Source organism: Choloepus didactylus, chromosome 5 (genome assembly GCF_015220235.1).
Source record: "Choloepus didactylus isolate mChoDid1 chromosome 5, mChoDid1.pri, whole genome shotgun sequence".
NCBI classification, from domain to species: domain Eukaryota; kingdom Metazoa; phylum Chordata; class Mammalia; order Pilosa; family Megalonychidae; genus Choloepus; species Choloepus didactylus.
This window is the reverse complement of record NC_051311.1, coordinates 57,923,031-57,938,034: the sequence shown is the minus strand read 5'-3', so window position 1 is coordinate 57,938,034 and position 15,004 is coordinate 57,923,031. Positions and strand designations below refer to the sequence as shown.

Genomic DNA, 15,004 nt, shown 5'->3' with positions numbered 1-15,004 from the left:
TCTTGGTTGAAAGAGTCACATTCATAATAAATAGTAGAGCTAGGACTTAAATTGAAGTTACCTGACAACAAATCCAAAGCTCTTTCCCTTACACCACATCTAGGAAGTCAATACAGCCATATAGTTCAATTTCTGGATAATGAGGCTTTCTACTTCCTTTCATCTTGGTTCAGCCCTTCCCTTTGTCTCCTAAGGCAGCCCTCCAGCAGACTTCTCTGACTCTCCTCCCTCCCTGCTAAAACCCTCATCCCTCTTCCTTTCTAATTTCCCCATCCCTCTTCCTTTCTCATTTGTCCTTTCCAAACACAAATCTGATCCTATTGATACTGGCTGCCCCCTGCCCACCTGAGGCCTGAGCTGACCTGATGGGAGAATGCCAGGGCTTCCCCACCCCAGCCCTGTGCTCCTCTGATAGTTCGCATTTCTTTGTTTTCAAGTTTGTTTTTAACATGGAGCTTAAATGTAACTATATATGTATATATTATATATATATAATATATATATAATTTTTTATTGAGATTGTTCACTTACCATACAACTATCCAAATATCCAAAGTGCACATCAGTTGCCCATGGTACCATCATACAGCTGTGCATCCATCAACACAATTATTTTTTTTTTCAGTTTTTAGAACATTTTCATTACTCCAGAAAAGAAATAAAGACAAAAAAAGGAAACTCAAATCCTCCCATACCCCTAACCAACCTCCCCCCCTCCGTTATTGATTCATAGTTTTGGTATAGTACATTTGTTACTGTTGATGAAAGAATTTTAAAATACTACTAACTGTAGTATATAGTTTGCAATAGGTATACATTTTTTTCCTATATGCCTCTCTATTAACTTCTAGTTATAATGTCATACATTTGTTCTAGTTTGTGAGAGAGATTTCTAATATTTATATAATTAATCACGGACATTGTCCACCATAAGATTCACTGTTTTATACATTCCCATCTTTTAACCTCCAACTTTCCCTCTGGTGACATACATGACTCTGAGCTTAACCTTTCCACCACCTTCACATACCTTTCTGCACTGTTAGTTATTCTCACAACATGCTGCCATCACCCCTGTCCATTTCCAAACGTTTACGTTCACCCTAGTTGAACATTCTGCTCATATTAAACAACCGCTCCCCTTTCTTTAGCTTCATTCTATATCCTGGTAACTTATATTTCATGTCTATGAGTTTACATATTATAATTAGTTCATGTCAGTGAGACCCTGCAGTATTTGCCTTTATGTATCTGTCTTATTTCACCCAATATAGTGCCCTCAGGGTTTCTTCATCAACCCATTTCCTTTAAGATGATTTTGTTCACACACAGTCTGTCCTATGTAAAAAATCATTGGTTCCCTGTATAGTCATGTATTTATGTATTCAGCACCATAGCTACTATCTATATAAGGACATCTCCATTTCTTCCACCGTGACAGAGGAAGAGTCAAAGAAGGCAGAGAGACAAAAGAAAAAGAGAGAGAGAAAAAAAAAAAAAAAAAAAAAAAAAAAACCTTGACAGCTAGATGGCAACAAAAGGAAAGACAGCATTAACCTAAAGAGGAATGAAGAGTCAGACAACATCACCAATGCCAGGAGTCCCATACCCTTCCCCTATCCACTGTCCCCCCCCCCCCCACCATATGCATTTAGCTTTGGTATATTGCCTTTGTTATATTAAAGGAAGCATAATACAGTGTTTCCATAAATTATAGTCTCTAGTTTGCATTAATTGTATTTTCCCCCAATCCCACCTATTTTTAACACCTTGCAGTGTTGACATTCATTTGTTCTACCTCATGTAAAAATGTATTTGTACCTTTCATTACAATCGTTGAGCACCCTAGGTTTCCCTGAGTTACACAGTCCCGGTCTTTATCCTTTGTCTTTTGTTCTGATGTCCCACATGGTCCCAACCTTCCTCTTTGAATCATACTCACAGTTATCTTTGTGCTGTGCTACTATCTCCCAAAACTGTTTTCCCAATCTTCCCCTCCTGTCTTTTCCTTTCTGTCTGCAGTGTTTCCTTTAGTGTTTCCTGTAGAGCAGGTACCTTGTTCACAAATTCTGTCATTGTCTGTTTGTCAGAGAATATTTTAAGCTCTCCCTCATATTTGAAGGATAGTTTTGCCAGGTATAGGATTTTTGGTTGGTGGTTTTTCTTAAATATATCACACCACTTCCTTCTTGCCTCCATGGTTTCTATTGAGAAATCTGCAGTCTTACCAAACTTACTTTGTATGTGATGGATCGCTTTTCTCTTACTGCTTTCAGGATTTTCTCTTCATCTTTGACGTTTGATAATCTGATTATTAAGTGTCTTGGCATAGGCCTATTCATATCTATTCTGTTTGGGATACACTGAGCTTCTTGGATGTGTAATTTTATGTCTTAAGAGATGGGAAATTTTCATTGACTATTTCCTCTATTATTGCTTCTGCCCCTTTTCCCTTCTCTTCTGCTGAGACATCAGTGACATGCACATTCTTGCTTTTCATTTTGTCCTTAAGTTACCAGAGATGTTGCTCATATTTTTTCATTCTTTTCTCTATCTGTTCTTTTGTGTGTAGGCTTTCAGGTGCCTTGTTCTCCAGTTCCTGAGTGTTTTCTTCTGCCTCTTGAGATCTGCTGTTGAGATCTCCATTGTGTCCTTCATCTCTTGTGTTGTGCCTTTCATTTCCATAGATTTTGCCAGTTGGTTTTTCAAACTTTCAATTTCTACCTTATGTACGTCCAGTGTTTCCATTATATGGTTCATCTCTTTTGCCGTATCTTCCCTAAACTTTTTGAATTGACTTATTATTAGTTGTTTCAATTCCTATATCTCAGTTGAAGTTTAGTTGTTTCTTTGACTGGGCCATAACTTCGTTTCTCTTAGTGTAGGTTTTAGTTTTCTGTTGTCTAGGCATGGTTTCCTTGGTTACCCCAGTCAGGTTTTCCCAGACCAGAACGGGCTCAGGTCCCAGAAGGAAGAAATATTCAGTATCCAGTATCCCTGAGGGTGTCTCTTAGAAAATTAGTACACCTTGTGATGCCTCAGGTAACTGTGCTTTTCTGCCCAGCAGGTGGTACCTGTTAGTCTGTAATTCCAGACTGGTGTAAGGAGGTGTGGCCCATGGTTGTTTTCCCCCAGGCTCTGGGGTCTGGTTCTGAATGGAAGGGAGGTAGCAGAGCTGGGCCCCACCCCTTTCCTCTTAGTATGATAATCCCCCTAGGGAGAGGTCATTAGCATTTGAATAGACTCTGCCTGTGCTATTTCCACCCTTGTCTGGGTCAGAGCACTGGGAACTGAAAATGGCTGAGGCTTTCTCTGCTAAGCCGAAACAGAGACAGAAAGTCCCCTTCAGGGCCAGTCCGTGGCCACCCTCCAGCTTTCCACGGTCAGTCGTCACCCAAAGCCTCTGTCTGCTGGTTGGGGATTTGTAGCTCAGAGCAAGCAGTCCACATTTGTTAATTAAAATCTCAGCTGGAACTCAGCTGAGCTACATTCGCTTGCTGGGAGAGAGCTTCTCTCTAGCACCACGAGGCTTTGCAGCTCAGGCTGTAGGGGGAGGGTTCTCCCAGCTTGGATCCGCAGTTTTTACTTACAGATTTTATGCTGTGATCTCTGGCATTCCTCCCAATTCAGGTTGGTGTATGATGACGGTCACATTTGTCCCCTGCAGTTATTCTGGATTATTTACTAGTTGTTCCTGGTTGTCTATTAGTTGTTCCAGGGAGACTAACTAGCTTCTGCTCCTCTCTATGCCACCATCTTAGATCCTCTTCCCCAAATGTAACTTTTTAACATAATGATTTCCCCCCTTTCATTGGCATTCTTAACATCTTGTTCCTATCATGATATTTCTCCTATTACATTGTATCATAATTATTTGGGTCTCTTTCTGTAAGAAAATGACCCTTGTGGAGAGGAAGACCAAGTCATACCTGCCTTTGTTTGCCACAGTCTGGGACACAGTAGCCACTCAGGAAATGTTTCCTGAACTACTGAAACAAAGTCTATGTTGGCATTAATTCTAAATCCTAAAGAGGTTTTTCGGTTCTCATTTCTGAACCTTAAGTATTATTTATGACACCTGAACCAACATTTCACTAAAATATATTCGAAACCTGTATTATAGATGAATACTGTGATATCTGATGCTTTTATATACTATTGTATAAATTATACTATGACTTTGTTTCTCAGTACCTTGCAATGAATTGTGTGCCATTTGCTCATCTGGGCGGATGATATTTTTAAGCCTATCACTAGCTGATAACAAATTTGCCCTCGGGGACTGATGAAATTACTTTACTAGAAACTAGTTCACACTTTCCCTAAATGCTCCCCACAGTCTATAGAATTGTGACTTTATAGTTGATAAACCTTTGTTGTTATTAAAATACTCTTTATAGGGACTGAACTACTTCTGCCTCTGCTTCTACTATTTAGTGTACCACTTATGCTATATACCAGTCTTCCTGCTGTTTTTTTAATCTAATAATTGTTTAATTCATTTTTTTTCCTTTGTATCCTTTGGGTTCCTTCTCCTCCATTTTCCCCATGCTTCTTTGAGTTTATAGCACTCACTTGGTTTTTATGGCTTTTGTGAGCACTTGAGAATGCTTCTTTACTTCTGGAATAAGTAATACAATTTGTGACCTAGTTATATTCTTTGAGAATTCCTCCTTTTAGGTATTTCTTATTACTTTTAGTATTTCCAACTGCTCCTGTTTTATGTATTCCCTTTTAGAATTTCTTTAGAAGATAAAATAAAACCAAATACAACATGACACACTGGTTTACCAGGGTTTTCTTGGACCCCAGACAACTGAATTCCTGAGAACTTTACTAAATTGTGTTTGTTAACAGTGAGGTATTCCTCAATAGTAATTTAAGACTCTCAACATATAAGATATTATTAGAGTGCCCGAAAACTTAGATTTATGAGGGATTGAAAAGTTTCAAGTGCTTAGAAATAATTATTTTTCAAACAAGTCTCATATCCTACAGCAAAAAAATTTTTACATTTTTCCATGACAAAGGAATCAGGAACTGTTAAAAGCATTTGCCAGTGATGCATTAATATTCGGGGCAGCTTACCCAATATTGCTTAGTTTTTTCAAGTTCAAATTTAAAATACATCAGCATTGTAAAAAGAACACATGCAGCTCTAAAGGTTGTCACATTCATTCCTGGGTTGTTCACCCAGGAGTTGTAATAGTTTATATGTTGAAAACAGGGGAAACATTATTTTAACATCAAAAAAGGAACAAAGAAAAAGGGGTTGTTTTTTCATTTTCCCAACTGCCCCCTAGTGGCAAAGGCACGGCAGACAGCAAAGACGTTTAACAAAGATTCTTTTTTTTTTAATTAGAGAAGTTTCAGGTTTATAGAAAAATCATGCAAAAAACACAGAGTTCCCATATACCCACTTCTCTATTATTAATACCTTGCATTAGTAAGGTATTTATTACAGTTGATGAAAGAATATTATAATTGTCCTGTTAACTGTAGTTCCTTGTTTACATTAGGATTCCCTGTTTATGTTGTACAGTTATATGGTTTTATTTTTAATTTTTATTCTGGTAACATACATACAACCTGAAATTACCCTTTTAACCACATTTAAATATATAATTCACTGCTGTTAATTTGTTCACAAGGTTGTGCTACCATCATCACCATTACCAAAACTTTCCCATCACCTCAAATATACACCTGTATAATGCAAGCATTTACTCTCCATTCCCTACCCCTATCCTGGTGTGTAGGTGCTGGTGGTGATTCTTAAGAGGACCTTCAACCAAAGTCTGTGCTGCTCATGTGTGCTGAAAAGGAAGGACAGAATATCGGGTCTCCTAATTACATTTTGCTTCCCAACGGCATCTGTTCTTATCATAGTAGTACCAGGCTCTACCAGCTCAGTCAATACTTGTATATTAACAAGAGACAATCAATAGAAAAATTAAAAAGGAAAGTCAAGGTAATTAGGCTAAAGCTGGTGCTTATGAGTTTTCAATAATTACTTTAGCTTCCTCTTGTTTTCCCATTTCCAGAAAAATGGGGCCTGATTGAAGGACTGGGTCGTGTTTGACTGAGGACATGTCAAAATTATACAAAGCCAGGCAGGAAATAAAATTAAGCTTGTTTGTTTTAAAGCAGTAGAAAGGGCTTTGCATGACAGCATGGGAAGAATAGACGTTGATTTAAATGTACCCATTAGCAGCTGTGCCATTGTTGGTACCTGTTTCATGTCATCAGTTTTTGCACCACTAGCAAAAGCCTGCTTGAAAGCACTGTGACATGTCATGTATCAAAGCTCCAGAGGAAGACAGAGGATGAATTTTTCCAAGGAACAGCAGGATCATTTGGGAAATTAGATGCTGTTCTTTACAAAACCATGAAATCAGTCAAAACTCACATGCCAGTGTGGACCATACTTTGGTCATTGTCCTGGGTGGCTACAATTGACAGGGATCCCTATCCATTTATTGGGCCCTGGTGAGCAAACCCATCCACATTAGGTGAATGAACCTAATCTTTGATTTTGAGCTACTTTGACATTTTTGTGCCCTTATGCCGTGAAGCCTTCTAAGTAAATCAGAGCCTCCCTGTCTCCGACTGCTGCATATTGGGTTGGTGTATCTGCCTCTAAGGGGAAGGAAAAAAACAGAGGAATCCCTAGTTTGGGGGAGATAAATCTAAGGGGAAAGGATAGGTTAGCAAGAGAGATATTTCATGTTTTATATTCATTTACAGTCTTCATTTACACTGTTTCTGTCAGCTCAAAGCATTTTATAAACTTTACAACCAAATTATGTACCAACATCATTTCATTCACTGCCTTTATGTAGCTGTTAAGCATCTGCCAGGTACATATTTCCTAGAGGCAAAAAATGTAGAAGAATTAGATCTTGTTAAATGTACAGAGAAGTTTTAGATATGGGGGAATAGAATATAAAGATATTTACTGAGCATCTGCTATGTCCAAAGCATTATAGAAGACTCCCTAGGTAAAGAAATATATAGTAAACCCTCCCCCCACCCAAACCTCTCCTACCTCCCACCCAAGTTTGAGCATCAGAAGTGAGTCTGATTTTAAGACAGTCTGGTTTTAAAGTACAAGCTCTTAACCTGGTATTACAAAATAATTTTTACTTGAGGCTTTTAAAGAAAAGACTTTCTAGGAGATGTGTGAAGCATGGTCTTTACTCAGTAAACCTAAAATGTAATTGATGGTGTAGATACTGCAGTTTAGGTTTGAGTAAATGGAATGGGGGAGTATGGAATAAAATATATATGCCCAAAGGCCAGCCAGTGACACAAGAGATTATGTGATGTGTCAGTGAAATACAACAGTAGTTTAGGGTAGGAAAAAGTTAAAATAGCCAGGCTTATCAAGGAAATCTCTGTGAAAAGGTAAGATTTCAATTGGGTCTTGAAAGAAGAATAGGATTCAGGTATACTAATGTGATAAAGAGACAGTCTAAATGGGAAATGTAGAGAAGGAAAAGCATGAATAAATTTAAAAGTTTACAAGATATTTAGGGGTCAGTGAGTTTCAGTACAAATAAAGGAAAGTATGTTAGGGCCAAGTGAGTAGAAACTGATTCAGATTCAGAGAATCTTAAAGAGTCGGAAGGGACCTTGGAAGTGATATATTTTAGCTTTCTATTTGTCGCATGATTCCTACCTGTGGTACAATTAATAAGGCAGTTGAGATGTTCTCAAAAGTTTAGCAGTGATTATGCCATTATATGAACCTAGGCCACCAATTTTGGCACCATGAAAGGAACAGCTTTCTGAGAGTTATAGCTATCAGAAAGTCAGACAAGGAGCTGCAGATAGAAGTAAAGCTTTGGTAAGAATTGTTAATTATTCTTAATATTGCACATGGGTTTGTGCTTATATATAAAAATCCTTACTACATGTAGAACTTTGAGCAAGTAAAACCAATTCTGATTGGTGATTTCAGTCTGTCATTTTTGTAAGGTTATGTCAAGGCTCTCAGATGATCGCTGATTCTGTGCATCCTTTAAATTAAGCTGAGGCCAAGGAATCGCAAATGCAGCTAAACCTGGACTAATCTGCTAGCCGAATTCTTTACTGCTTATTGCCCATGATTCCAAGTGTTTGGAAGGTTCTAGCTGATACTTTCAGAAGGTGAAAATAGTACATAATAAATATTTGTTCCTTAATGTACACGTATAGTAAATACATAATTCTGGATTATCCTTATTTAGAAATTTGCCATGGGGATAATTTGAAAGTTCTTTCTTTTCCCTTTTCTCTTTTCACCCCTTTTATTTAGTCAGTTCCAAGGGAAGCTTTTTCTACTGCTCTCCCTTTTTCCCTGAATTTTTAACTTCCATTGTCACCCAATACTTTTTGTATTTTTTGTTTCCATTATCATCTTATAACAAGTTTGTGGACCAAATCCCAAATAACAGAGTGATGAAATATTATGTAACTATCAAGACAGTATAGCTTAGTCATGTGATAACAGCTTGGTCTCAAGTCCAGCTGCCTTGTTTGAATCTTGGCTATGCCTTTTATTAACTATACAATCTTCAGTAAGTTATTTAAACTTACTGTCTTAATATTTACAATCTATAAATGAGGATTATAGAAGTACCTATCTTATAGGCTTGTTATTAAGATTAAATGAGCTAACAAATACAAAATACCTTATATGAAGTATTCAATAAATATTAGTCTAATTAAAAACTATTATTAAAATTATGCTTATTAGGCCTATATAATGATATAGAAAATGTTCTTGAGACAACTTTAAGTGAAAGAAACAGAACATTAAGTGTGAGAAAAACAGGGTATAAAGTGACATGATTACAACTATATAAAACAACATTTAAATATTTTTAAAAGAACTGGATGAAAATAGAACAGGATATTAATTGTGGTTTGTTTTAGGACCATGCTCTCCTGCTACTCTATATCTTTTTTTAAAATTCAAGGTACTTATCACAGTACATAATTATTTTATTGGTGTGTTAACTTTGTTTCTGTCTTCCTTCTCTAGATTGAAAGTTTGATATAAAAAGACTCATGTTGGTCTTTTTCACTATTGTATATCCTGTGTCTATTGCCAAGTACCTTATATAGGGTATCACTTCAATAAAAATTTGTTGAATTACTTTTCTGTGTTTTCCAAATTATGTTAATAAAAAATCTCTGTTATAATAGAAAAAAGTTATTTTTAAAACATTATTTATGTTTTTCTAATAACATATTATTGCTTTACAGCTCATAATAAGGAATCAAAGAGTAGGAAAGTTTTCTTACCTTACATTCTTACTCATAAGTGGCCTGTTTTTCTTTTCTTTTTTTTTTAGAAATGGCCTGTTTCAGTTTCCTAGGCTCTTAAAGCAGATACCATAAATTGGGTTAGCTTAAACAATGGGAATTTATTAGCTTACAGCTTGAGGCCGAGAAAATGTTCAAATCAAGGAATCATCAAGGCGATGCTTTCTTTCCAAAGACTGGCTACCAGCAATCCTTGGCTCTTCTGCCTCATAGCAAGGCATATGGCAACACCTGCTGGGTCTTTCAGTTCTCGTCCAGGTTTCTTTGATTTCAGCTTTTCACTTCTGTGGTGCACACATGCGCTCTCTCTCTTGCTCTCTCTCTCTTTCTTCATTCCATTTATAAAGGACTTCAGGAATAGGATTAAGCCCTCTGCCAGTTTGGATATGTTATACCCCCCAGAAAAGCCATATTCTTTAATGCAGTCTTGTGGGGGCAGACTGATTAGTCTGTTGATTAGGGTGAAAACTTTGATTCGATTTTTTCCATGGAGGTGCGGCCCCGCCCATTCAGGGTGGGTCTTGATTAATTCACTGGATTACTTAAGAAAGAAGCTCAGAACAACACAGACCCAGATGCTTGCTGACGCTTAGAGATGCTTGGAGATGTGGACAAAAGGATATTTGGAGATGCTAAGCTAAGAGATGATGCCCAGAGTTTGCCCAAGAGAAGCTAAGAGAGGATTCCCAGATGCTTAGAGAGGAAGCCACTGGAATCAGAAGCTGAAAGCAAAGCAACCTGGGAGCAAAGGATCAGCAGACACCAGCCATGTGCTTTCCCAGCTGACAGAGGTGTTCTGGATGCCATCAGCCATTCTTTAGTGAAAGTATCCTCTTGTTGATGCCTTAGTTTGGACACTTTTATGGCCTTAGGATTGTAAATTTGTAACCAAATAAATCCCCTTTATAAAAGCCAATCCATTTCTGGTATTCTGCATAACAGCAGCATTAGCAAACCAGAATAGCCCCCTCCTGAATGAGGTAGGTCACATCTTAACTGAAGTATTCTCATGAAAAGGTCCTACTTACAATGGGTTTACACACACAGATATGGATTAGATTTAAGAACATGTTTTCTGGGCTACGTACAGCTTCAAACCACAACATGGCCTTACCAATTCACAGCCATTATTTATTTTAATGTTTGTATTGCTTTGTCTTTATCTTTTAATCAAGATAGGAAAATTCTAGATAGATTTATTTTCTACTATTTTGTTTTAAATATACTGTAATTCTTTTCTTCTATTTAGGATAACTGCCAGTTCCAAATAACCTAAACAGCTTAAATTATTTTACTATTTAAGTATTATCTTAAAGCCTTATTGTAGATAAAGAAATATTATTCCAATTTTTAATTTAAAAAATTCTAGCCTGGATAATTAACTCACAGATTCCTTTAGCCATTTACTTAGAGTTAATTTTCCCAGTGCCAGAGTCCCTACCTAGTTCGATTTTTTTTGATTCACTGAGCTACAGTGTATGCTGCCCAAGGCCAAGTTACATGCAGATATGCCATTGAGGGGAGACACTCACTTCTGTTTCTGAACTTTTGCTTTTCAGTAAATCTTGACCTTGGCATTCAGTGCTGAAGTTCATAAGGGTCTCTGGTAGTGCTATAGTTCATTGCTCATTTTTTCAGACAAAACTTCAATAAAACAGGATTGTAATTATACACACAGGTTTGTACAGAGAGAATTCAAATATAATTCAGAAACCTTTTCATCTTTTGCTGAAAAAATTTTAGAATGGCTAAAAGGCAGCCCATATTTCCCATGATTCCTCATTCAGTTGCCAGACTACAGCAGGAAATTTTACCATGTTTTTTATGAGTTAGAACAGACTTTTCTCTTTTCTGAGGAGGGTCTTACTGAAGCACCTTGGGGAAAGCCAAAAAAAAAAAAAAAAAAAGGAGACAGAGAAAAAGAGAAGAAAATAAGTTGAGGAGAGAGAGTCAAAGATTCAGAAGAAGGGCATTGTCCCAGTATTAACTACGCAAGGAGAATGTTAGGATTCAGATGTGGTTAGACAAAAGATACACTGCTTCAAGCAGCACTTTAAAGCATCTGTGTCTCTAAATCTGTTATAGAAGTGACATGAATTAGCTGCGTGGAGCGAATCTTCAAATAGCATTTCATTGCCTTGAAGGTCTGAGACTTCCCTTCTCTGAGCCCTTGAATCAGAGTAATTCCAAGTAGCTAATGATTTAGAGTTTTCTGAAATACTATTACTGCTATCTATTAAGGCCTATTTTTTAAAAATATCTTCTAAAATATTGGAATCCATGGTAGTAAACACACATAGAAGCAATTGCTATCAAAAGTAGCATAGTCCAGAATAAAGACAGCTGTGTATTCAATAGAAATCATAGTCATGTTACTGCCAAAAGCAGGGGCTCATTGCCTAAAGCACACAAACGCCAATACTGAGTCACCAGGATTTTGAGAAAAGAAAGGGTTTATTGCATACTCTACCAGCAAGGAGACCTGAAGAAAAGCCACAGATCAGTTTCCTTGAACAAAACGGAGCCTGAGGTTTTATACTATCTGGAGAAGGCAGGCTAAAGGGAGTGGCTAAGGACTAGGTGAGATAATATGGGCTAATCCATTTGTGGGGAGGCAGGCTAAAGGGTGGGGTTGAGTGGAGCATGCTCTGTTGCAAATCACGCTTGGTCTTAAAATGGAGGCTTAGCATCCTCAGTGGCTAGAACCGGTCAAGAGGCAGCCTTAGCAGGTACTGCAAAGGAAAAAGTAAAGCAAGCTTCTTCTGAATAAACATAAGGAGGTGGGAATTCAAACAAAAGAAATAGAAACTTTTTCAAACCAGTAGGGGAGAGGGCTACTTCAGTGTAAAATGGGGTGGTGAGTGGAGGTTTTAGTAACTTGTTGTGGTGTTATTATGACAATAGTGGTAGTGGTAGATGTGACTGTTATTTTCTTTTTCCTACAGGAAATAATATTTGACATGTTTAACTGGTAGTAAGAACTCTAAAAGGAATAGTGATAACATTTATTTAAAAATCACACCAGAAATACTCATAGAAATTGGTATGCTATGAGGGTCAAATGAAATAATTCGTGAATTGGTTTTGAAATTCACACACGATTTAAATGTGTGTTGTTAAAATGATGATGGTGTATCTCCTTGACTCCTAAGTATTTAATTGCCCGGCTCAAAAATAAAAGCAGTTTGAACTATTTTGGCCCTCTTGGGATCAATCTGAGCATCTGACTTGATTTATTCATCCCTCCTTACCCCCAACATAACTGTTCCTGTTCTGAGGCAATGTTTAAAATCCATGTGATTCAGCAAGAAAAACCAACTTCAAAGAGAATACTAATTAATTTTTTTGCCTATCAGCCACCACCACATAATTGCAATATCTACATCCTGATTGAAAATTTGCTCTTTCAGATTTAGAATGTCTTCTTAACTTTTTCTTCCCTATTCTCACACTGAAGAAAGAGGAATCTGTAGTTAAGGAGTCTAGGAGATACCGGTAGGGTTTCTCTTCCTACATAAGGACATGTGCCTTAAATCTTCCCCTATTCTTTGTACTAGGCCAGCCCTGTTTGCAGATTTAAGTACTGCTGGTGTAGTATGATCTGAGACACTGCAAAGCCTATATTGCCCCCAAATACTTTTTTCACTGATCAGTTATTTAACTAAGGAGTTTCTACCTGTCTTTATGTTTCCACCAGCAGAATTAATTGTTTGGATTAGATAATGAACATAAAAGACATTTTCTCCATAAGGTTACTTGTTAAAAACAATAAAGTTTTGAAGGCAAAACCTCAGATCCTAGAAATCTATAATGGCTTGATTTCATTAATGTACTTTATTAATAACCTACGAAGGCATGAAAAGCTAGGAAAAGCTTCAAGAAAGAAGAAGTGAAGCCTACTAATGAATGAGCCCCAATGATGAGAAGAACCACATGAAATCCCAGAATGAGACTGCATTTCAGGATTGTTTTAGGGGTCCCCAAAATCAGTACCATGTTTGGAGATTCACTAGAAAGACTCATGGAACTCAGCATATAGTTCTACCCCTGGCAAAGATTTATTACAGTGATGTGGTGAGGATACACAGCCAGATCATAAGGGAAAAAGATACATGTGAGTACTCAAGGGATCAGTGTGCAGGCTTCCTGTGTTCTCTCCTAACCATGAAGGGGTCACATATAGTACATTCTTCCCCAAGCAGTGAACATGCAACAACATATATGAGAGACTGAGCATTCCATATCAGGGACTGGTCACCAGGTCAAGTAGGTATACTCTTTGACTTGCATGTACCAAAATTCCAGACTCCCAGAAGGAAAGCAGATGTTCAGCATAAACCCCAGTTGTTTGGGGGAAAAAAAAATCTAGGCACAGTAAACCATCCTTATCAGTTAGGAAATGGTGAGACACACTCCGCAAATCCAAGTTCCCAGACAGTAACCAAGATCTAATCTTGCAAGCAGGCCCTTCCAAAGATAGCAGCCTCAGGCCTACTGTGTTAACTCTTGTCTTCATAAGGATTCTTTAGCTTCAGTGATTTTGCTAGACAGCTGAAGGTCAACCTGAGAGTATAGGTTCAGGAGCTTTAGGCCATGTATCTGTTCTCATTTACATGAAAGAGACTCTAGCATCAGTAAACACAATTCAAAATGGTAATAATTTGGGGAAACTTCACTACTTGGGAATTAAATTCAGAAGAGTCTAGTACCCTGTTCTTTTCTTTAAGAATCACTGCCCTTATTGATAGACTCTCCAGTGGAGCCCAAAGGGGCCATGGAAAAGAGGAATATTTCCCCAGATGGCCTACTTCACAATTTTGCGTGAATCATTGGGTCCTGCTGGATGGTGGTCTGTATTAAAAAGCTTTATGCATATTCAGACTGAAGAACTCCAAACCGCTAACTTTGAACAAATATGAGAGAAACGTGACTTAATTGTTTTGAGTCTTGTTCAGTTTATTTCACGAGCAATTCTAATCTGATCAAATGTCAAAGGTATATTATTCCCTAGCTCAAGCACTGAACAGAATCTTGTGTGAACCAGTATTTTAACATGAAGCCAGCGGTCAATTATTTTTCCAAGTTAAATTGGTTCTCCTTTTACTGTACCGTGAGATGCAGTTGAAGACAAGAATCCTAGCTACTTGTTTAGCATTTTTTTGCCCTTCCCAGTTGACTTTCCTAAAGGTTGGCTGGCTTTTCCTTTACCATTGGTTTTGGTGCTGTGAATATTAAACATATAAGCCGCCGAGCCCAAAATGAGATTACTGGAAATTTATCTGACGTGAAGGAAAGCTATGTGGCCCAATGTGATTTTCAGGTTATGGGTAGATAAGGGGAGTTGTATATTAGAATTATGTGAGGATTCAAATTACATGGGCTTCTCTGTTTTTCTCCACTGTACCCATCTTATTCCCAAGATTCTGGATTCTACATGTCCTTAATAGTGGACCATTGTTATTAATGGTTAATGGAAATGTGTTTTATATTTCAAGCATATTAGACCCTGATATGTTTAAGAATCACTGTCCTAAAACAGTTTTCCCAGTGTGTCCTTTGAATTCCAGGTTCTCAGGAGATCTTAGGCTATTTTGTTTTTGTAAGATCTTTCTTAAATGTATACTCAATGCAACTTTGGTAGCTCACTGTTTTCTTCTGGAATGAATATATATGTAAAACAGGAATGCTATGG

The 15,004-nt window shown here is 37.4% G+C and overlaps 1 protein-coding gene across 4 annotated transcripts in view; it reads left to right on the top strand.

Annotated features, from left to right (window-relative positions):
• EXOC4 (exocyst complex component 4) overlaps nt 1–15,004 on the top strand; it is a 953,704-nt gene that overhangs the window by 599,588 nt on the left and 339,112 nt on the right. The gene's annotated exons all lie outside the window — the stretch shown is intronic.